The sequence below is a fragment of the Manis pentadactyla genome, chromosome 17 (assembly GCF_030020395.1).
Source record: "Manis pentadactyla isolate mManPen7 chromosome 17, mManPen7.hap1, whole genome shotgun sequence".
Lineage (NCBI taxonomy): Eukaryota > Metazoa > Chordata > Mammalia > Pholidota > Manidae > Manis > Manis pentadactyla.
Window position 1 is genome coordinate 10,969,218 of NC_080035.1, and position 23,638 is coordinate 10,992,855.

Genomic DNA, 23,638 nt, shown 5'->3' on the forward strand with positions numbered 1-23,638 from the left:
TTTTCATTTTACAGGGGTGGTGGGATGCTCAGAAAGGTCACACAGCTAAAAAGCAACAGAGTTGGAAGGGAGTAGAAACTACGTTTGCTTCCCCCCACCCCACCCCTCTGCTCCTGGAGTTGGGTGGGAATTCCCCCCCAGTGATTCCCAAACCTGGTATTTATCAAAATCAGCGGGAATATCTTCAAGAGGGTCCCGGGCTTGCCTAAGTCCTATGGAACCAGAAGCTTTGGGGGCACCAACAGAAATCTTTATTTTGCAAAAGCTCTCCAGGTCCCAGTGATATTCATTTGGACACGGAAACCACTGCGTTATACTGGGTTATGATGCTTAGCGGTTGGAAAACATCCCGAGACAGGCTAATAATCTACCACTGCTATTTAGTAGTCGTTCTACTCTTCCTCGCCCCTCCCTGCGGTGCTGCACCTGCGCCCTAGCAGCCGCGTCTCCGCAGCGCCGTCTGCTGGACTTGGAGTAAAACTTTAACTGTAACCAACTGCCCCACGGGCAAGTACAGCGGCGTCAAGCAGGGCTCCCCAACCTCTTTGTAATTTCGAAAAGATGTAATACAGTACCTCACCGTGATGTGGAGGTGATTACCACTAATACCTGCTGACTGAGAAAACGCGTAGTGGTCATATTCCATTAATGAACAAATGAATTAAGATTTGCTTTTCATTAGAACAGTACTAGCAGCACCACTTGGGGGGAAAACCACTTTCTTGATTTATTCAGTAGTTTTGAACACAGCTGAGAAGAGTTGCTTGCCTAGGAGTTGCTCAGACTTTATGTATTCATCTATTCATCTTTTTTCAACAAGTATTTATTGAATGCCTAGTAAATACCAAGCAGTCTTCTAGCAGAGAACAAGACTAAAAACTCTCACCTCGTGAACCTCTAGTCTAGCAATGGAGACAGGTACTAAACAAATAAACAGGTATGTATCCCCTTACACATGGTGCTGGATGCTAGGAAGGAAAAGAACTGGGTTTAGAGAACTCTGTTTTAGGATGTAAGGCCAGGGAAGGCTTCTCTCTCTGGAGCTGACTTGAAGCTAGGATCTGAAATTCGAGGTGGAGTGAGCCATGCAGAGCAGGGAGGGGCTCTCAGGTGGCTTCAGGAGTTCTCAGTTGAGGTAGAGGCACTCAAAAAAAGCAGGGGCGCATCCTGAGTTAAGGGGTCTGTAGATTGAGATCTGAGATGAGGTTAAAGAGGTCAGTTAAGAATCAGCACTCGCTGTGGGATGGGCACTGCTCCACTGGCTTCACACACATTATCCCAGTCCATCCCCACCAGCCTGGAGAACTAAATAATAGTATCATCTTTAGAATTTTATGGTTGAGAAAACTGAGGTACAGAGGGATTAAAAACTTTGCCCAAAGAACTGTAGATAGTAGGTAGCAACTGTGATCTAAAACCAGGGGGTCCAGCGCCAGCACCCAGCCTCAGTACTTACCCATCGCCCTACCCTGCCTTCTGGGCCTTGATAAAAGAGTGTGAGTTTTAATCTAAGAGCAATGAGACATCTTTGTAAGCTTTTTAGCAGGGCTCTGGGTGGTCTCCCTTACGTTTTAACAAGAGTGTGCTAAATGGATAATGGATTATAGAGTAGGAGGAAGGTGAGGGAAGCAAGTGCCATTGTCCAGAGGGATGAAAGAGGCCTAGACAAGGGTGGGGTGGCAGTGATGATGGGGAGATGCAGAAGAGTTTAATGACAGGACTGGTGACAGGTTAGGTGCAGGTGTGGGAGAAGCTGTGAAAGATGGCACTCCAGCTAGGAAACTGGATTAGGGACCATAGGCTGAGATGGAGCAAATTTAGGAGAGTAGAGTTCAGTTTTGCACATATTAGGTCTGAGATGCCCGTGTAGGAACCAAGGGCAGGCTGCCGCAAAGTGCGCCACACGGGCATGCTGATTACTTTGAATTAAAACAACAGGAGAAACAGCAAGTGCAGGAGGGATTCTCTGACTCTCCTCTGCCCCCTTTGTCTTGAAACCAGGAAGTAAGTCTCCCATGGGAAAGGTGCCCTCCCTGCACCTGGAGGTAAAGATGCATCCTCATAGAATCAGGAAATCCAAGGCCCAGGAAGCAGATATAAACAAACCTTGTTATTTTTTCCTAATCGACTACCCCATTCCAAAAGCTGTTTAAATTCCTCACTAACTGAAGCTCCCAAACCTAAGTTTTCTTTGTCCTGTCCATTCCACACAGATCTATGTTTCTTTGTCCAATCTGTATAAAAGCTGCTGCCTTGGCCATTTCTCAGGGTCTCAATTTCATTATTAGGCCTCCATCTGTATGGGATTAAAATTTGGTCTGTTCCTCCCGTTTATCTGTCTTGTGCCAGTTTGATTCTTAGACCACCTAGCAGAACCTTGAAGGAGAGAGGAAAATTCTTCCTCCCCAACACCGGTGACACATCCAAGCAAAAAATCAAACAGGCTGTGGAAAAATGACAGACATCTCAAACTTTATGTAAAAATGAACTCTCCATTTACCTCATTCTGAAATTCAGAGGAGACATCTAGGCTAGAAACGGAAAGGTGTTACGTTTAGTAGAGCAAGTGCTGCTTAGAAATGGATGAGACTACCGAGAGAGAGGAGAGCCCCAGGGAGCGAGCCCACCGACACTCCCACCCGTGGGGACTGCGTCCGGGGAAAGCAGCAGGAGGGAGGGTCAGAGCCCAGGACGAGGGAAAGAAATCACAAGACAAGCAGCCCACGACTGCGCATACTGTCCTCCGAAAAGGGGAGACGTTGCTTCCTGTTGCCTTGCACGGCGCGGGTGGGGGAAACTGGCCTTGACTCAGAGAGTCAGTGTCAGTGTCTAGAGAGCCCGTAAGCTTGTCTAAGCCCATCTGTCACTCCGCACTAGAAAGCAGTAGGTAGACCCCGGAATAGAAAGATGTCTCAACACAACCCTTAACTCCTCAGCTTCTGCTGGGCCCACAGGGTGTCGCCTTGGGAGCAGATGCCCACAAACCCTTGGGCGGGGATTCCCTGAGGATGGGTGGGGCTGAGGCAGCAGTAGTCATATTCTTGTCATTTCCTGTGGTGATTTTCTTGATCTTTCCCTGCCACTGCCCTGATTTCAGCCACTTCTCTGACTACTTATTATCTTTCCCAGAAAGCATTATGATTTTAGCAAATTGTTTTGTCCTCTGAATCCCATGATGATAATAATTTCATCATTAATTAATAAGCTGATTTAAATGTTCTCCTTCACATCTCTTTTGGGTGCTTGAGAATTGCTGCCATAAATGTTTAAGAGGTTTTTGTCACCATACTAGGAAGATAAGATGAATTTCACTCTAAGGCCCAAAAGTAGTCCAGGGAGGCATGAGTGGTCTCCAGCTTCTAGCCTGACAGCTTAGAAATAGGGGTATCACTGGGGAAGCTCTACCATTAAAAAATTTTTAAAAAAAGATCATTTTTTAAAAGTTATGAAAGTGTATTTTGCTGTAGAATTGAGCTTCTCCAACTTTACTGAGCATGCAGATCACTTGGGAGCTTGTTAAAATGCAGCTTCTGATTTGGGAAGTCCAGGGTAAAGATGCTACATTTCTAACAAGTTCCCAGGTGATGCCAGATTGCACTTGAACATAGCACTTTTCGAGTATCCAGGATGTAGCAAACAAACAGAATAACACACATCAACTGTGTCCTCACAAGGCAAAAGGGATGAGGGAGTTCGCTGGGCCTCTTTTATAAGGGCACTAATCCCATTCATGAGGGCTCCACCCTCATGACATAAGCACCTCCCAAAGCACATTTGGGGCTGGGATCTTAGTATATGAGGGGACACACAAACCTTTAGTTCATAACAGTCAATTCTAATATTATGACACTGGGCTCGTTTAACTGAACATCAGTCATTTCCTGAGCTAACAAAAGAACCATGCTTTAGATTCTCGTCTCCCTGCACCCTAATTTAGCCTCTGTTCCCCAAAAGAAGCACATTCTTTCAGGAATTTACTTGGCCACTAATTTGGGAGTTGAGGCCATGTATTTAAAGTGTCCACATTAAGCCCTGCTCACCCAGCCCTAAGGATCCAAACACCCACACAGCACAGCAAGGCAGAGGCCCCCTCCACATGCCCCTGGTTACTTGAGTGAGGGTCCTGGAGGGTTAATTCATGGCATTTTGATAACAGAGATATAACTGGTAGAGAAAACTAAAGGATGTACTCTGAGAATTTAAAACCTATACTTTAGGTTGAACCAAAAAACCTATACTTTAGAATTAACCAAGTGAACCCTGTAAACCAATGAGCTGATAACATTCATGTATTTCCTAAAATGAATTATACATATAAATAAGTAAAATAAAATAAAATAAAAAGGGAGAGTGTCTGCCTGTCTGTGTAGGTGGATTTAGTCAGGGGTCTACTTAGAAGCAGACAATTATATGAAGTAAGTTCTCAATGGCCCTTCCAGGAGCAAAAAAAAGGGTTTCTCAGGTGCTGGCAATGATCTTTTTATAGATCTGGGTGTGGCTGCATGACTGTGTTCAGTTTGTGAAAATTTGTTCTGTACACTTACAATATGAACACTTTTCTGTATGTGTATTATACTTTAATAAAACATTTCTAAGAGATTGGAAGTCCCTTCTACTCTTAAAATTCTATTTTGGGCAATACCTCCCGTCCCCCCTTATTTAGGTTGTTAGAATTAAAAGAATGCATACTGACAGGTAGAACTGGATTGTAGTTCTCTCCACTCATTAATTACCCATGAAATGAAATCATACGTGACTCATCTGCCTGCTTGTGCTTGACTGAAGGAGGAAGACTGTGGCGATGACACCTCGAGTCATTGGGCCTTGGAGTGGCTTAGCAGCACCCACACTGTGTTCACTGCATAGGACCCAAGAATAGCCAGGGCTGCTGGCTTCTGAGTCTGATTCCAATGAATGAAGCCAAGATGGGAGTTGAAGAAAATCTCACCAATGGAACTCTGAGAAGAGATGGAGGAAGAAGAGGAGAGAATGAACAGAATCCAAATAAAAGTGTGTCTACCTCATGCCTGTTGTACTAATTAATGATCTTTGAGCTGTAGGCTCCAATATTTCCACAAAGCATAAATCACCCTATTTTTTGTTTACCTAATGGAAATGAAAACTAGCCCTTAAATAGAATTTCCCCTTAAATTCTCTGATCCTATTAACTCTGAGATTCCAGATTCTCTTGAAGAAGTATTTATCTAATGGGATTTGTTGTCACTGCCATCCTAGATACCTGAATCCTAAGAAGGCTTCTTGGAAAGGAAGTGATAATTCTTGTTCCCTGGAAATACTGGTGGTCATTTGAGGTCCTTGACCAAAATGTATTTTGGGAATACCAAGTCTCTCAAAATTCATCTCTTAGTCAGATAAATACTTGTAAGAATATGATTTCCCTTTGCTGTGAAAAATTGCCCACTACTTTTCTGTAACTATGAAGTATTATTCTACCATAAAGCTCTAGGTATAATTTTCTAGAAAACCGTTCTATTGAAGGAGAGGACAGCAACTTACAGGAGAAAGACATGAAAATGTATGGAACTCAAGGCATCTCAGGGCTTGTCACTTTACAAATGAGCTTTGCAGAAGTGCCTTTTGGATGATATGCACTTTTCTGTGTGTGTTTTATTCAATAAAGTGACCCAGTGGATAATCCAAAAATGTAAATTAACTCACAAAAACAGGGAGGGAACTACTACTTGATGAATATGCAGAATTAGTCATTGTGGTAAAATATACATAACATAAAATTTACTGTTTGAAACTTTTTTTAAACCATTTTTAAGTGAACAATGCAATGGCATTAAGTACATTCACATTGCTTTGCAACCAGTACCACCACTCATCTCCAGAACTTTATCATTCCAAACTGAAACTCCATACCCATTAAACAACACCTGTTCCCTCCTACCTCCAGCACCTGGTAACCTCCGTTCTGCTTTCTGTTTTTATGAACTCGCTAGGTACCTCACAAAAGTGGAATCATGCAGTATTTGACCTTCTGTGACTGGTTTGTTTCACTTAGCATAGTGTCCTCAACGGTCATCCATGTGGTAGCAAGTGTCACAGTTTCCTCTTTTTTAAGGCTGAATGATATTCCATTGTATATTTATACCACATTTTGTTTACACACACATCTATGAATGGATGGTTAGGTCATTTTTGGCTTCCACTTTTTGGCTACTGTGAATAATGCTGCAATGAAAACCAGTGTTCAAATAGCTGCTTGAGTCCCTGCTTTCAATTCTTTTGGGTATATACCCAGAAAAAGAATTGCTGAATCACACAGTAATTCCGTGTTCAATTTTTTGAGGTGCCACCATACTATTTTCCACAGAGGTTGTACTAATTTATATTCCCACCAACAGTGCACAAGAATTCTAATTTCTCCACATCTTCACCAACACTCATTTTCCATTTTTTGATGATAGCCATTCTAATGGGTGTGAGGTAATGCTTTCCCAGCTTGACTTCACTCAGTCCTTACAAGCACCCTGAACGTCACATCCCATTTTACAGGTGAGGAAACTAAGGATCAGATAGGCTTCGTAGGTCATGTGCTTAATGAGTAGCTGAGCCAGAATATGAAAAGACATCTGGCTGGTTCCAAAACCCACTTTCTTGCCACTAGACTGCACTACTTTCCCCAAGAGGTCTCTGCCAAACCCAGGCAGAGCCGACCCTGTGCAGAGGTGCTCCAGGAGAGGGAGCGCCTACCAGGTCTTATGACTGGTAAGGTCAGGACTGGGTTCTGGTGACAACAACCGGTGAAGAACTCAACTTTGCCTACAGGGAAAACCACAAGGACACTTGGTTTCCTTCAGGGGAATGAACAAGACAAAGGAAAAGAGATCTTGGATGAAAACAAGACTTTCAGAAGTTAGAGCCTCCTAGAGAGGAGGGACAGTCAGAGCAGGAAGCTTGAAGCCAAGGAGGGGAGTTGAGGACCACACTGCGGGCCGGCTTCCTCCTCCAGGGCCTCGGGAGTGGGCAGCTGCTCACTGGCCGGACTCAGGTCGACAGCATGGCCTCAGGAGACCACACATGGAAGGCCATCTGCGGGGACCCCAGGATCCCAGCGCGGCTCTCTGGGTGCCGACGTAGCCCCTCTCGGCCCGACAGTCTGCTCTTGGTCACTATCCTGATGGGCTTAGGAGGAGGGGGCAGGGGCCTGGAAATCTCCGTTCGCCATACCGAACCTGTGGCTGTGCCTAAGTCCATTAGGATAAGAAGGTCATAATCTGTTTTGAAATTCGTGTGTCCATGCTGCTGTGTTTTCTATGTATTTGTTTTTCCTTTGTTTTCTGATTAAGTTGCTTTTGAAAAATATCAACCTTTGCCTTGCAGAAGGAAAGGGAAAGGGATTTGTCCAAACCTAAGTCAAAGTAGCTGGAGAAGTGAGAATATGTCCACAGCAAATGAAGCTTGAGCAGGAGCAGCCCCCAGTTCCCGAGTCGGGTGCAGCTTTGAGGCTGAGGCAGCTGGAGGCTGAAAATTACAAGTGGAAGTGGAGGGAATTCATCCCTGTGAGTCGGCCCCCGTCTGCTCTCCATCTGACGGGTGATGGTCTCCCTCAGCCTGCCAGCCACGTATTACTTACCTACAGTGTTTCCTTTCTTACTTTGGATTAACAGTGATTTCATCATCAATCATAGGAAGCATCATTATTTTACGTGTCACTTAGAAAAAAATGCTGCCAAGTACAGTGACATACCATGAGATACACCTCAATATCAGAAATGTTAAAGAAAAGATGCACACAAAAGACAAAACAAACACTAGAACAAAAAGAAGAAAAAAAAGCAGTAACAAACTAAAAAACAAAATATAAAAACGAAACAAAAAGTTGTACCTTAGACAAGGGAAACAAAAGCAAAAATGAACAAGTGGGACTATATCGTGCTGAAAAGCTTCTGTACAGCAAAGGACACCATCAATAGAACAAAAAGGTATCCTACAATATGGGAGAATGTATTCATAAATGACAGATCTGATGAAGGGCTGACATCCAAAATATATAAAGAGCTCACACACCTCAACAAACAAAAAGCAAATAATCCAATTAAAAAATGGGCAGAGGAGCCAAACAGACAGTTCTCCAAAGAAGAAATTCAGATGGCCAACAGACACATGAAAAGATGCTCCACATCGCTAGTCATCATAGAAATGCAAATTAAAACCACAATGAGATATCACCTCACACCAGTAAGGATGGCTGCCATCCAAAAGACAAACAACAACAAATGTTGGTGAGGTTGTGGAGAAACGGGAACCTTCCTACACTGCTGCTGGGAATGTAAACTAGTTCAACCATTGTGGAAAGCAGTATGGAGGTTCCTCAAAAATCTCAAAATAGAAATACCATTTGACCCAGGAATTCCACTTCTAGGAATTTACCCTAAGAATGCAGCAGCCACGTTTGAAAAAGACAGATGCACCCCTATGTTTATCGCAGCACTGTTTACAATAGCCAAGAAATGGAAGCAACCTAAGTGTCCATCAGTAGATGAATGGATAAAGAAGATGTGGTACATATACACAATGGGATATTATCCAGCCATAAGAAGAAAACAAATCCTACCATTTGCAACAACATGGATGGAGCTAGAGGGTATTATGCTCAGTGAAATAAACCAGGCGGCGAAAGACAAGTACCAAATGATTTCACTCATATGTGGAGTATAAGAACAAAGAAAAAACTGAAGGAACAAAACAGCAGCAGAAACACAGAACCCAAGAATGGACTAACAGTTACCAAAGGGAAAGGGACTGGGGAGGATGGGTGGGAAGGGAGGAATGGGGGAGAAAGAAACAGGGCATTACGAATAGCATGTATAATGTGGGTGGGTGGGGCATGGGGAGGACTGTGCAACACAGAGAAGACAAGTAGTGATTCTAGAGCATCTTACTATGCTGATGGACAGTGACTGTAATGGGGTTTGTGGGGGGGACTTGGTGATGGGGGGAGTCTAGTAAACATAATGTTCCTCATGTAATTGTAGATTAATTATACCAAAAAAAAGTTGTAGCTTAGAACTGATTATATGAAGTTCTCAATTAGTCTTCAGTTTTCCAATTACAGTGTTTTCTACTCAAGTTTGTAATAGAATTAGAGTCTTTCTCCTCTGAGACAAAGTTAAAATTCAATGCAGTAGCCAGATTTAAGATTTCTATAAAGTTATTGATTAACCATGGGTACATTTGGAATAGCCTACAAAGAGAGATCAAAGTCCAGAAATAGCAATGGCCTAAAGAACAAGATGAGATCGTCATAATTCAACTCATCTCAAAATAAATGAAAATGCCAAAAAGGCTAGTAAACTATGTCCTAATTGTGGCTTATCTGACTACTCAAATTCTATATGTGCATAGCTCCTATGCATATATATCTACTCTACCCATGCCCATCATTCCTACCTTTTCAAAGCTTCCCACACCTCAAGGATGGGTGTTACTATGACTTCCCCAAAGGCAGAAATGGGCCTCTCTTCCCCTGAATTCCTATAGTACTTGGCTTGTACTACTTTTGTAACCTACCAAATTCTCTGGTTTCTAGTAGCTATTTGCATGTGTGGCATTAGATTATAAGTTCATCAAAGGCAGAGATGGTTTCTTACGCACTCTCAAGATTTGAAAATGCACTTTAAAAAAGATATGAAATGCCATGAGTTCTAACTCTAAGTATTTTTGTATCTGCCTTGTTTCAAAAGAGATTTGATATGGCTTCTAGAGGTGCATAATGGTAGTACATTGAGTAAAATACACATGAGGAGAACCCTCAAGATACAAAATGGGGAAGTCAGCACAAAAGAAAAATGAAAGTACGAAATTAGGTGCAACCAGGAAGAATAAGTTAGAACTCAAAAGCCTTCCAAAAGATCTTGTTGCCAGAAATAAGCCAAATTTGGCTCTGAGCTTCCTAATAGTCAAAGTGAAGAGGAAAACATGAACAACTGTAAGACTGTCCATACAATGAAGACTAGCTGCTCACAAGAGTTAGTGGTAAACCCTGCTTGTGGGCACACAGCTAGTACATAGTCATTAATCTATTTAGTTGTACATTTCCATATCCCAGCACAGGACCTGGCAGATGGAAGGTCATGGCTCTCAAACTTTTTGGTATTTGGATCCTTTCATCCTTTAAAAAAAAAACTTTCTATTTTGAAATAATTCTAGATTTACAGAGGAGTAGAAAGAGTACAAAGAGTTCCCATCTACCTTCACTCAGCTTTCCCTAATGTAATCAGCTTCTGTAACCACAATACTTTTATCAAAGCTAAGAAATAAAATCGATAAATACTGTTAAACTATAGACTTTATTTGGATTTCATCAGTTTTTCCACCATATGCTTTTTCTGTTTTGAGATCCAATGCACATTGAATTTAGTTCTTTAAACCTTTAAAAATTATTGAGGACCCTGAGAGCTTTTGTTTATGTGGATTTTATCTATGGATACTTACCATATAAGATGTTGAAAATTTTAATTATTTAATTACCTAAAATAGCAATAATAAGCACATTACATGTTAAGATAAGTAACATTTTTATGAAAAAAGACTATATTTTCCAAAGCAAGTCAGCAAGAAGAGTGGCATAGTTTCACTTTTTTTTCAAGTATCTTCAACAGCTGGATTTCAAACCCACTATTGCATTAAACTTATTGTGATATCACACATCATGTACCCTCTGAAAAACTCTACAGAACATTGTGAGAACATAAGAAGGAAAAGGACAAATGACATCCTGGTATTATCATGAAAATAGTTTTGTTGTGGTAGACTCTGAAGAAGTCTTGGGAACCACACGTTGAGCACCCCTGTGGTAGACATATGGTATGCCTTAGATGTTCATTAAAATGTTTATAGGTGCCAGCCAAGCCTTGTTTTCCTTAGTCTGCCTAATTTCTCTCAGACTCCGGGCCTCTGGGGCCAGGATTAAGTGTGAATCTGTATGAGACCTAATGGCTGCCAGACTGAGGCTCTATAACTATGCTGTGACTCTCCACTTCCCCCAGCGCACCAAGGAAAGGGTCTGTATCCTCTGGACAGGGTGCATTCTTTCTACAGCCAAGCAAAGGTCTTTAAGCAACTGGAAACAAAAACAGGCATCTGAATTAAAAAGGATAAGCATCATAGATCTGGCCTGAGACCACTAATGTACAGTCCCAAAAGCTGACCCCTGCTTGTTCTCAACATCTGTCAGCTCAGGCTCACAGGTAGCAGGTTCATGGCCACCTGGAGAAGATTCAGCTCCAGGAACAAAAAATATTCACCTTCCCAACCACTGTCAGCGTATGCAACACAGTCACAATCAGCCTTCCCTGCCCGGGGAAAGTGGCGAGTTGTACTTCTTGAGATGCGGCACTCGCTGCTCTGTAATTGCCCAAAGAGATTCCGTACGGGGTCAAGAGGCATACTCTGCTGTGGGACTCTTCTTGCCCCTGCCCTCTCCCTCTTCTCACCTATTTGGTGAATTTGGATGAACAAATTGGACACATATAGCTCAGTCGCTTCCTCTCCCTTTTTTCCTCTTGCAAGCTGGCCTCTCTTGCTCCTCCATGTAGTTAGGTTTTATAGGCAAGTTGGCCTCATTTGGGGGTCAAAATGATGAAGTCACCTGCCCACAGATAAAATCTCTGACTTCCAACCTGGTCTGCCAGCAAAAAGGGTGACATTTTGGTTTCCACTTGCTGATGCCTTCCTCTTTTATCTTGATTCCGAACCCCAGTGAGGCAGGAGAACACTATTATTGTGCCCCTCCAAGACCCTGGCATGGTCATGTAGGGAGTATTATTAACTCTAGGTCACTGCTAAAAGACAGTTATTAAAGGTAGTATAGAAGTTATAAAATTTACTTTGGGTATTGTCTTCAAAAACTTTTGATATTCTTTAAACAAATGAATTGATATTTTGATTGATCTTTCTGTGAGTTAGGTGCCACCAGCAGCATTCTGATCTGCTCCTAGGTAAGGCTGAGTGCATGACTGCAGTTTGCATGTTTAATCTCATATCTGTTTCCACTTTTTCTTCAGGGCAGGATTCTGTCCTGTTTGTGGTGTACATAGCCACTAGCAGTGTGCCTGCCACATTGTAATTACTCCTTATACATGTGCTGGATAAATGAAAAAAAAATCAATACTACTCAATTCTTACCAAAAGTTCAGGTGCTAATAAAAAATATTTCATTTTCAGAAAGAACTGCCTTTGGGAAAATAATAAGTCACCTTGTAATAGAAGTGAGGGACATTGAAGGCAGAAAAAATAGGTGGTTAATCTGCCTCTGTATAAGAACATAAGAGGGATTTCTAATTTTTTCTCCTGATGGGGAAGGTAGGAAGCAAGACTAAGAATGGAGAAGAACAGCCAGTGAGCTGGTCTGAACTGGGGGCTCTAAGTCCTGGTGGGTGGCTAAAGGTATTTTAAGAACAGGGACAGCCACAGTTCAATCTGAAATTGCATCACTTGATCTAATGCACTTTCTTCATTCCCACCTACTGTCAGTGACTATATACTGTAAACATTGATAGAAATGTTAGGGAGAGTGTTAGACTTTCTCAGAGGACATGTGCCAACATTTTCTGTGTTTCTGGGGACAGGAGACCCAGTATACATCTGTGTTAGAGAAACAATACTTCCAGGAGATTGCTTGAAGAATATTCTTCCACACTGGATCACAAAATAATTTTATCTTTGCATCAATCCAGATCTCAGAGTATTGTGAGGCAGGATCCCTTCGTTTTTCCTACTTGTAGAATTATTTTTACTAAAGTGAATTTGAAGATTAGGCCTACACTGAAGGAGGTCATAAGACATAAACCATATCAAGTCCATTACTAATTTACTGTAAGGGTATTTACTGATGAGGGCCCATGGGAGAAATGCCTAGTATGTCTCATTATCAGAGACTCAAAAAATAAGAAGGAAAAATGATGCTAGGAAAAATGTTTTCTTTACACAGAAATGATAGTGAATTTTATAGCCAAGTATATTCTCCCCTTTTCTTGCTAACAGCTCCTGACCAAATTTGCAGCCTACCTGTAACGGCTGTGCAGGACTTAATGATGCCCAATTTCATACCGTCCTTACCTCTGGCTTCACCTTATTGTCTTAGTCTCATTTTCTATTTGCACCAATTGCTTCATTAATTTCTGAAGGTGCTGTGTGCTACACAGAACTCTGTAGGCTGCTACCAATCATTTTCAAGCAAGGCAGAGTATAAGAATAAATTAATGTACTCTTCAAATTATATTCTAATTCCCAGCCCAGTGTGCTCTTCACTTGAGAATAGGAGATAAGCTATCTCCCTCCTGCAGCATGCTGGCAGGCCTTCACCCACCCCTTTTTTGCTACTCCCCAGTAAGTACTTGCTTCCATTTCTAGCAAAATTATTTATAGATCAGTTTTTCTGGTCAATATCATGTTAGTGATCTCTCACACACACACACACACATGCACACATGTACTACATTTTTTAAGTGATCAAAAGACTCTTTGCCTCCCCACCCACACAATTTAGATATAAAAATCCTTTAGCTCTTCTCAGGTATCTATGTGTCTTATTTCTTGGGTACATTTTCCTTATAAATTGTCTATATACCATATAAATACTTCCCCCATGCTTAATTTTTATTATTGTTAGGTATCTATGAGAAAAAGAATGCTTTAGAAATTAAATGTGAAATTATATGTAAAAATATTGTGGCAAATCACAATCCAAGCATCCTGTTTCGCACTGAAGTTCCCCTTGACCATGCTTTTCCTCAGCCTAGCTGCTTCCCAGAGTAGCCACTGTTACCAATTTGATGCACATTTTTAGACAATTGTCTGTGCTTTTGCAGATATATACATGTATCTATAGAAATATTCTGCTTTTATCATGTATCTCTGTGTGTTAAATGAATGGTACAAGTTATGCTGTTCCACAACTTGCTTTTTGTGGAACTTAACAATATGCTTTAGCGCACTTGTCTTCCTTCAAGGCAAGGGCTCTTTTCTACGTCATCTTATCCCAACAGCCTTTTCTAGCCAGTAGCTGCTGGTCTTCCATCAATCTTTATTTTTTCAGTCAATGGCACCACTAAAAACCTAAGTTGCAGGTCATAAATGAATTCAGAAAACCTGCCTGCACAAGCATGACTACCTCAAACGTTTCTGTGCTGGAATATGGGCTAACTCTAGTAGTTACTGTTATTTTCTTGGTCTGAAGTTCAGTCATTTAACAACTTTTGACTGACTGTTGACTGTTTCAGGCACTGTTCCAGGCACTGGGGATACATCTGTGAGCCAGAAAACAACCCCCCACCTCCCTGGAGCTTATATTGTCTTGAGGGGAGACAGAAGATAAAATAGCAAGTAATAGAACTGGAACGTTGGTTGCTGATAAATGCTACAGAGAAAAATTAGGGAGAAAAGAAGAATGGGGATTTTCAAGAAGAGACCAGTGACTGCAACTTTAAACACAGTAGGCGTGGGAGGCCTATGGGGAAGCTGACAATCTGAGCCAAATTAGACTTTCAATTTGTATAGACAGTTAGTAGCTTCTTTTTCAGAGAGAAAGAGTTAAGGGAGGTGTTTTCAGTGTTTTCTTTCTCACATTCAGCCTTCCCACAGTTGGCTTACCCTCCAAAACCTGACTGTTGAGCAATTCCCTTCTAAGAAGGGTCATGATGATCATACCTCTGGCAGCCTGCAGAAAGCATGCCAGGAAACAACTTGGCTGTCTTCTCTTTCTGGCTTCCTTTATCAGGCACTTGCCTCTTTAAAAGGTATTCAATTGCTTCTCTGTACTATTTTGAAAAATCCTATTCTTATTAAACTCCCTTAAGACAGAGATTCTCAACCCTGGTTGCATGTTGGGAGTACCTGGAGAGCTTTAGAAAATTCTGATGCCTGTGTCCCACCTCTAGGTCACTTTGAAACTAGTGCTCTTACCAGTGCGGATGGGAACCACTGGCTACAGCAGACCTTACACATGTCTTTGTTAAGTCTGTGTTCCTCTGAAGGCATCATGTGAGCCAAGAAAATGCACCATTGATCTTAGAGTCAATAATGGATCCTGAGCAAGACTCTTTCATCTAGCTGTGTGACCCTGGAAAGTCACTTAACCTCTCCGTGCTCGTTCTCTCATACACAAATGAAAAGTACACTTAACTGGTTTGTCTCCCTCACATGGTTCTTATGAAGAGTCAAAAGTAGTAATGTACACAAAAGCCCTTTGTGAATTGTGAACTAGTATATAAGATGATGACGATGAATTTGTGAATATGAAGTGATGTTATCCTTCTGCAAAATAACAAGAAATATATATATATTGGTTTCTGCCTCTTGACACAGTGCTCCTAAAATCCTTATAAATAGGGGTGGTGGGGAAATCTTTTGCTCTAATATTTAGTCTCTGACCTGGACCTGACACAGAGCTCTGAAGATCTTTGTAATTCCCTGAGTGATGGGAGCATCTGACACTGAGCTCCTAAGTCCCTCCTGAGTGAAGGAGTATCTTCTGTGCTGATGAGGTAACTCTGGGTGGGCTGCTGGACAGCTTGAGGGTGGGGCTGGTCATCAGAAAGACCAATCCATGATTAGAAGCTTGGAACTTTCAGCCCCACCCCTCATCCCCTGGGAAGGAGAGGGTTGGAGACTGAGTTAATGATTGAGCACACCTACATGATGAAGCCTCCATAATAATCTCAAAAGTACAGTTTGGAGAGCTTCTGGATAGGTGAACACATCTGCCTGCTGGGAGGGTGGCTCACCCAAATCCACCAGGGCAGAAGCTCCTGCTCTCCGGGCCCCACCCGATAATACCCAGTGGATCTCTTCTACCAACTGTTCATTTGCAGCCTTTAAAATATCCTCTATGTAACAAATCAGCAATAGTGAGTAAGCTGCTTTCCTGGGTTCTGGAGTTGTTCTAGCAGATGATTAAACCTGAGGAGGGAGTTATGGAAACCCCCCATTTGTAGCCAAGTGGGACAGAAGGTGTGGGTAACTTGGGGACCTACTTCTTGCAGTTAGCATCTGAAGGAGTGGGGTGGGGGTGGGGGATGGTAGTCTTGTAAGACTAAGCCCTTAACTTACGGGATCTGGATAGCATGAGAGCTGAATGGAATTGTAGGACATCCAGCTGCTGTTGGAGAATTGGTCTGTAGGGGAAAAAACCCCACATATCCGATGTCAGAAGTACTATGTGAGAGTAAAGGATAACACAGTGGCATTTTTCCCTAGACACCTTCACAGATTTGTGAAGAATGAGACCACTTGGAAGTGTATTTCCTTATCAACATAGAACTATTGGTTTCTAATTTAATTGTGATCATCCTAGCACAGTTTTTGAGAATGGGAGAATCCTCTGTATCTATACCAAAGGATGTATAATATATGGTAGGACAAAAATGGGACAATACAAAATTATATTTTCATGTTCATATATATTCCTATAAATATATGTCTATTGTATACATATCCAGGAATATACATGATATATTAATATTCTATTTTATAACCACAGTAGTATTTTAGATTTTATATATATTTATGTTTATGTATAATACATACTTCAGATTAGATATGTCAAATATATTTTTAACGTTTTTATTATATATTAACATCATAAATATTCCTATATACATTTCTACAATTTTAATTCTTGGACTTCTAAGCACATTTTTACATATCTGACATTTCAAATAGAATTAAAACTGCTCTAAGAGCAATTATAAATTACTATGCGCTAGTGTGCCCTATGGGGTCTAAAAAAAAAAAAACTACTTCCTTTTCCGTTGTTAACATTCCAGTGATCTCTGCAGCCTAGAAAAATAACTGTTGCCATACCAACAGCTTAAGAGGTCTAACCATTGTTTTTTTGCCTGTTTGTCTCACTATGTGATAACATTTCAAAGATGAATTAGACCAATTAAATACTGCCTCCAAAATATCCTGTAATTAATTTTCACTTTTATATTAATTGCTTCCCATGCCCTAAACACAAGTGTAGTTAATTCATTTTAAAAGCTTAAGGCTGGTGGTATCCAACTTCAAAGCATCTAGCTATATTTAAGCATTTGTTTGTTTGTTTAACCAAAAGGACCCATTAGGGAGTCAGAAGCCAATAAAGCTAGACTCCTCCCCTTTGCTATCCACTAGTTGTCTGTCTTTGGGCAAAGCACTTGCCCTACATGTACGAAGTATAAAAACATAGGAAGAAACCCAACCCCCAAATACCATCTACTAAAAAGTTATAAAAGAACCAAAACAAAAACGGGAAAAATAAGGACAATGTAATTAATTTTTTCACATTACTAAAAGTATTCAATTTAGACGATTACCCATTATTTAGAGATTACGTCCTTTCATTCATGAAATGGCAATGTAGACCATAGTTGGTTGTATTTTTAATGGTGTAATGGTTTTATTGGTAAACATATTGAGATCCAAATTTCTTAGGAAATGTTATTGATGCATGAAATGCCAAAGTCTGGGGAATGCTGAACTCTAATATTTTAATTATAAAAGTAACACATATACATGTTAAAGATTCAAAGATTTACTGGTTGTAAAATTTAAAAATCTTTACAACACTTTTCTTCACCATTAATCCCAATCACAAGTTCCACAGTATTTACTATTAATAATTTGTCACAAAACTTTGGAAAAATTTTTATATGTAAGCAAACAGCTGTATAGTCTTTCCCTAAAAGGGATAATGATAGTATCTGTACTACTCTGAACCTTGCTTTGTTCTCATAATGAAATTTAATTTTCTTCAAGCTCTTTATTTCAAAATTCCCAGTTTCCTTTGATATTCTAAAGTTGTGTTGGGTTTCTATTTAAGCTGATTTTCATGACTGATCTGGAGCATGGTGGGCAGACAGGTAGGAGGCACGAGGGAAGGAGAGGTCCTGTAGAAAAGGAGTATGCTGGCCAGCAAGTTAATAATCTGGAAGCGAGATAAAAATAAGTGTGGAAATAACTGTATTATTTATTTATTCATTTGTTCATTCATTCTTGGTGTAAAAGCACTTACACATCCAATGATAATTCTGTGAAGCAAGATGGAGAAACGGTCAGCCACTTATTCATGGCCATTACATTTTCTTCTGACTCAATTCTGTGCTCTTTCTTCTCCCATGTGCCCCAGAACATAGAAGTGCAATGTTGCTGTGGTTGAGACTGCTCATTCTTCCAACTCCCTAACCAATTTCCACTCAGACTGAAGAACCTCTTTTCTAGCCATCCTTGGAGCTAAAGGCTCTGTGATTAGGTCCTGGCAATAAAAGATGTGATATGCAACTGCTGGGTCATGCCCCTAAAGGGAAGGGTAGGCACTCTGATATCTGTTAATCCCTTTCTTACTAGAATGTGGGTCTGGGTGATGTAGTTACCTGAGTGGGTGTTGGTGGGGAGGGTGGATGGGCCTCTGGATGGAGATGCAGGAGGATAAAGTAGACCTCAATATTATCTGTAATATTTTTTCATTCATTAAAAAAAATTGAAACAAATATAAAAAATTTTAGCAGTTATTCATTGTGGTTGTTAGTACCTAAATATTTATTCAAAATTTTTTGTATGTCTCTGTATTTTCTAATTTTCTGGATTTGTAATTTAAAAATAAATTATATTCATCAGTGGGACTATTTATAATAATATTAAATGGCATTTTAGATGACTAATTAATGATATGTGGAAATATTAATAATAAATGAAAAATACTTGAACAACTTTGTGATAGTGAGATTAAGGACTGGAAAGCTGGAACTACCTACCCAGCCAACTGACTAGCCTAATACTCTTTTACTAGACATTTTTTAAAATCCAGTCTAAAAATTATTAAAAGTAGTCCCAACCAAGAGATCTTCATAGATATCTTCAGGCAAGCTTGAAACAAAACGCTGTCTATGCTTAAAAGTCATCTGATGGAGAAACTGCCTTAGTATCAGTAGGATCCTCCCGCCCCTTCTAACAACCTCAGCATACTGAGAGAGTATGTTGACACGTCAGCACCAGCTATCTGAGGTTTCTTTTATGGTATATAAACTCTCTATGATGAGTATTATTATTTTAACAATCAGAAAAAAGTCTGGAGAAAGGAAATCCCGGGGCAAAATGCCCTTAAAAACCGCAATCAGTCAGAGGGAGAAATAAAGTTTAAAACCCATTTATTGCTTACAAACTGCAGTCTAGGGCCGTCTCTCTCCCCTGCTCCAGAGGAAGCAAGCCAGCAAGCAGGCCAGCCCCTCCCCTTAGACTCTCCAGGTCAGACACACCCCACCCCTGAGGATATGCAAATGCACTAAAGCCAGGCGAGATACTCTGGAAATGTTACAATTTTACCCACACCGATATTTCAAAGTTAAAAGAAATATTCAAATACCTAAAAATATCTTAGATTCTCATGATGATTTTACATTCATAAAAGACACTACAGAAGTTATATTAGTTATGTTGCTTGGTTTTGCTTTAGAGAAAGTGAACCTGTATTCTTGTGAGGCCTAGATTTTGCTGAGGAGCCTGGCATTTTCAGCTAGGCCTTGGCAATCTGTTGAGCATAAATAATTTCACAGAACGCTAACTTCAGACTAGGTACTATGTGACAAAAATTTGTCCAAGGGGCTACAGTGTAAAAAATAAGTATTTACCAAATCTTGGGACACATGAAAAAAAAATCACCCACTGAAATTGAGGTGTTGATACTGTTTGAACTAGATCCACTTATCTTACACTGGGACCCAGCACATATATACATATACAAAGCTAAAACAAACCTTTATGAAACAATAGTACGTGTTTTATCGCATGTGATTCTATTTTCTTTTCTATTTTGTTTTAGATAAACTTGGTTAATATTCACTAAATTGCTTCTCAATTATTAAGTAAGAATGTAGACAGCTAGGAGTCCCTACTGTATCCACAATGCAAAGGGTCTCTTCTCAGCTTAGAGGTGTTTATTTTTCTCACTAGGGGTCCATTTCAGGGAAATTTATATTTACCTAACTCATGAATGATTGATTTGAAAGCCTAATACGGTCTAAAAATTATTAAAAGTAGTCCCAACCAAGAGATCTTCATAGATATCTTCAGGCAAGCTTGAAACAAAACACTGTTATCTTCCTTCCCTGGTGCCTCCTACCTGTCTGCCCACGTGCTCCAGATCAGTCATGAAAATCAGCTTACAATAGGAACCCAACACAATTTTAGAATATCAAAGGGAATTGAGAATTTGAAATAAAGAGCTTGAAGAAAATTAAATTTCATTATGAGAACAAAGCAGGGTTCAGAGTAGTACAGATACTATCATTATCCCTTTTAGGGAAAGAATATACAGCTGTTTGCTTACATATAAAAATTTTTCCGAAGTTTTGTGACAAATTATTAATAGTAAATACTGTGGAACTTGTGATTGGGGTTAATGGTGAAGAAAAGTGTTGTAAAGATTTTTGTTTTAAATTTACAACCAGTGAATCTTTGAATCTTTAACATGATATATACCCTAAGTCCAGTTAATAAATAGAGATGGGATTAGACTAAATCTAATTAAAGAGAAAGGAAGGAAGCTTCATTTCATACATTCATTCATCAACAGTTACTGACTCTGTTCTAGTTGCTGGAGTACAGCCGTTAAGAAAATGAAGTCTCCCACCTCACGGAGCTTACATTTATAGAGTTCTGCTGTCCCATAAAGCTACCAGCCATGGATATTTTAATTTAAATTAATTAAAATAAATAGAAGTAAATATTCAATTCCACAGTCACACTAGCCACAGTTCAAATGCTCAGTAGACAATTGTGTCCTAGAGGCTACAGTATTGGACAAAGTAGATATAGAACATTTCCATAATCTAAAAAAGTTCTTCGGGACAGCTCTTCTCTAAAGGAAACACTAAAGTAATGATTTTTTAGTGGAGTATGAAGAGTCTAGGTAAGAGGAGCAATAAGAGCTCATTAACATCTTAAAACGAAGGGGTTCTGAACACATACCAGGAAGAGGCCAGCCTGTTTCATTCCAAACACCTCTGTCATAATCACATTCCAATGCCCCTGGCCTAATTCCTTATTAATCAAGTCAGTTTCTCTAACTCGACTACTCTCTACATTGCATCTAACCAGTAAGAATTTCTTATCCTATATTAACAGTGTTCTGGCTTTCAAATCAATCATTCATGAGTTATGTAAATATAAATTTCCCTGAAACAGACTCCTAGTGAGAAAAGTGAACACCTCTAAGCTGAGAAGAGACCCTTTGCATTGTGGATACACTAGGTACTACTAGCTGTCTACATTCTTCCTTCATAACAAAACCCTGATTTTATTTAGGGTGACAATGAGCCAGTGTCTATGAGCTAAACTATAGTTTGCTGCCTTCCTTGCAACTAGATGCATCCATACGATTATTCAGTGGGCCTTCTAGAACAGCTCCTTAAAAGGGAAACACACAGCTGGAATGCACCACTTTTGTACTTCGCCTCTTGTTGTCTGCAAGATCAATGTCATATCAGAGTTCCAGCATCTACTGTAGACCATATGGGTGGAGGAGAAGAAAGCAAGATCCTGGAGCCCTAATAAAGCCACCATATTAGTCTGGACTGCATACCCCTGAATTTCTTTTACAGGAGAGAATAAACCCTTATGTGTTTAAGCCATTGTAGTCAATCCCTAACTGGTAAATTGGTGAGCCCTCCTGAGGTGCTTTCCTCATGTGAGGGCCTGTGTGAAGAGGCCAAAAGATACTGTCTCTGAAATTCTCCCAAAGAGATACCAAGCCACATTCAGCTGTAAAATTTAGGACAATCTTAGATTTTGTTAGAAATCACTGCTTAAATTGTTGTAAGGAATAAAATGTTACAAAAAAATTCAAATAATGTCACAGAGAAAGCTAATCAGCTTAACAGCCAAATCCTTCCACTTTTGTCAGTTGCTTGCAATTGATGACTAATTTTCCTGTTTGTATTACTGGTGTTCTAAGTAGGTATTTTCAGGGTACAGCACAGATTTTCTAGACTACAGGATGAAGTTTACAAAGTATCCTGAAACTAAAATCAGATTTTCCTAAGATTTATTTTTTAGGGTGTTTAGTCACTGAATTGTCATGAGCTATTAAATATGAACCTGAGATAGAAATCCTATGATACTGTAGAATTCTTTCAGTTATCCACAATTAGTGTTGTGATTAATTAGAAATTTGTCTTTAGTCCAACATCTATCAACTAAATCCCCCAAATACTACCAAATATCATAGAGGGTTAATTGAATAGTTTCAGAAATATTTTGAAAAACAATAAAGTTTGGGAAGAATTAAGCATCCAATTCAACCAATATTTATTGATAACCTATTAATGATGATAGGTATTTTTTCATTATCTTAATTCCCTGAAACTTTTTTAACTCACAAAAATTCCATTTTATACTTCAGCTTGGGGAGTCTGATTTTCCCAATGTCACAGGACTAGTAACAGATAAAACCAAGATCTCAACAATTAAAAAACAAAATATTAAGTTATTCATGAATCTGGGAGCATCCCCCCTCTAGCAAGGTGATGCTCTGAACATGTGTACAAAATTGAAGTTTTTACAGACAGGAGGGTCATGGGGGGAGTTATTAGCAAAAGAATAGGATTGTTTCAGGCCAGGTCACTTTCTTTTAGGGATTTTATAATGCAGATTACTTCACCTTCTTTTGGGGAAGATGGAGAGAGCTCAAGTGAGATTATTTTATTGATAGTGCTTACCAAAAAACTCTTGACTACTTTTCTAGAAGAGGTTGTAGCTGTAATTAGGTTAGGTATTAAGCCCCGGTTTGGTGACTGACCTAGCCTAAGTGACACCACGTTGGGCCTGTTTTTGTTTTTAAGACAACCTAGAGTCTTTAAGTCTAACTTCGGTACTTTTTCATTGTGGCTCTTTTTATAAAACTTGAGAAAGTATTTCTAATTGAATATAAAACTAGAGAAGAGTGGAGGAAGTAATGTTTGAAGGTACTATATGGGAATATTTCTGAATAATTTGAAAATGTTAATAGCTGAGGAAAATAATTGTCTTATGCCTGGGATAATCTGATACACTCACACATCCCAGAAATAATCAAAAGAGGTTTGAAAGATCCTTCATAGACCAGCGATTAGAAAATGTCGGTTTGTTTTCAGATTCCCTTCCTGCCATTTTTAAGATTCCTTCCAGTTATCCAGGAGGATCCCATTTCCGGGCTCTTTTCCATTTTGACTCTACCATCTCAGTTCACTGCTTTGTGCCGTTCTTCAAAAGGCTTGTTCTTATGCTGCAGAATGCTTGATTATTGAATTTTACGAAAAATTGTTAATTCATTGTAATTGCCTGACTCTAATTTATGAGGGTAGGGCTGAATTTAACTTGCTCATAATTGGGATCTCTGTGCAAACCCACTGCTAGGGACACATAGGAGCACAAAAATATTTGTGGAGTATGTATGAAACTCATAGGTTTCATACAGGCTTACATCTTTGTCTTAAATAGAAGATGTGACTAAAAAGGGAAATTGTTGTTTTAGTACCTAGTAATTGGAACTGAAGTCCAAATAACACTTGGGCAGATGGGAAGGTCCCTATTTTTATGTTTAACTCTGGCACGAGGTATATCATTTCAACTTCGTCTTAAGGGGCAACATACC

At 39.9% G+C, this 23,638-nt stretch overlaps 1 protein-coding gene across 1 annotated transcript in view; it reads right to left on the reverse strand.

Moving 5' to 3' along the window:
- SLC25A30 (solute carrier family 25 member 30) overlaps positions 1-23,638 on the reverse strand; it is a 127,659-nt gene that overhangs the window by 67,467 nt on the left and 36,554 nt on the right. The gene's annotated exons all lie outside the window — the stretch shown is intronic.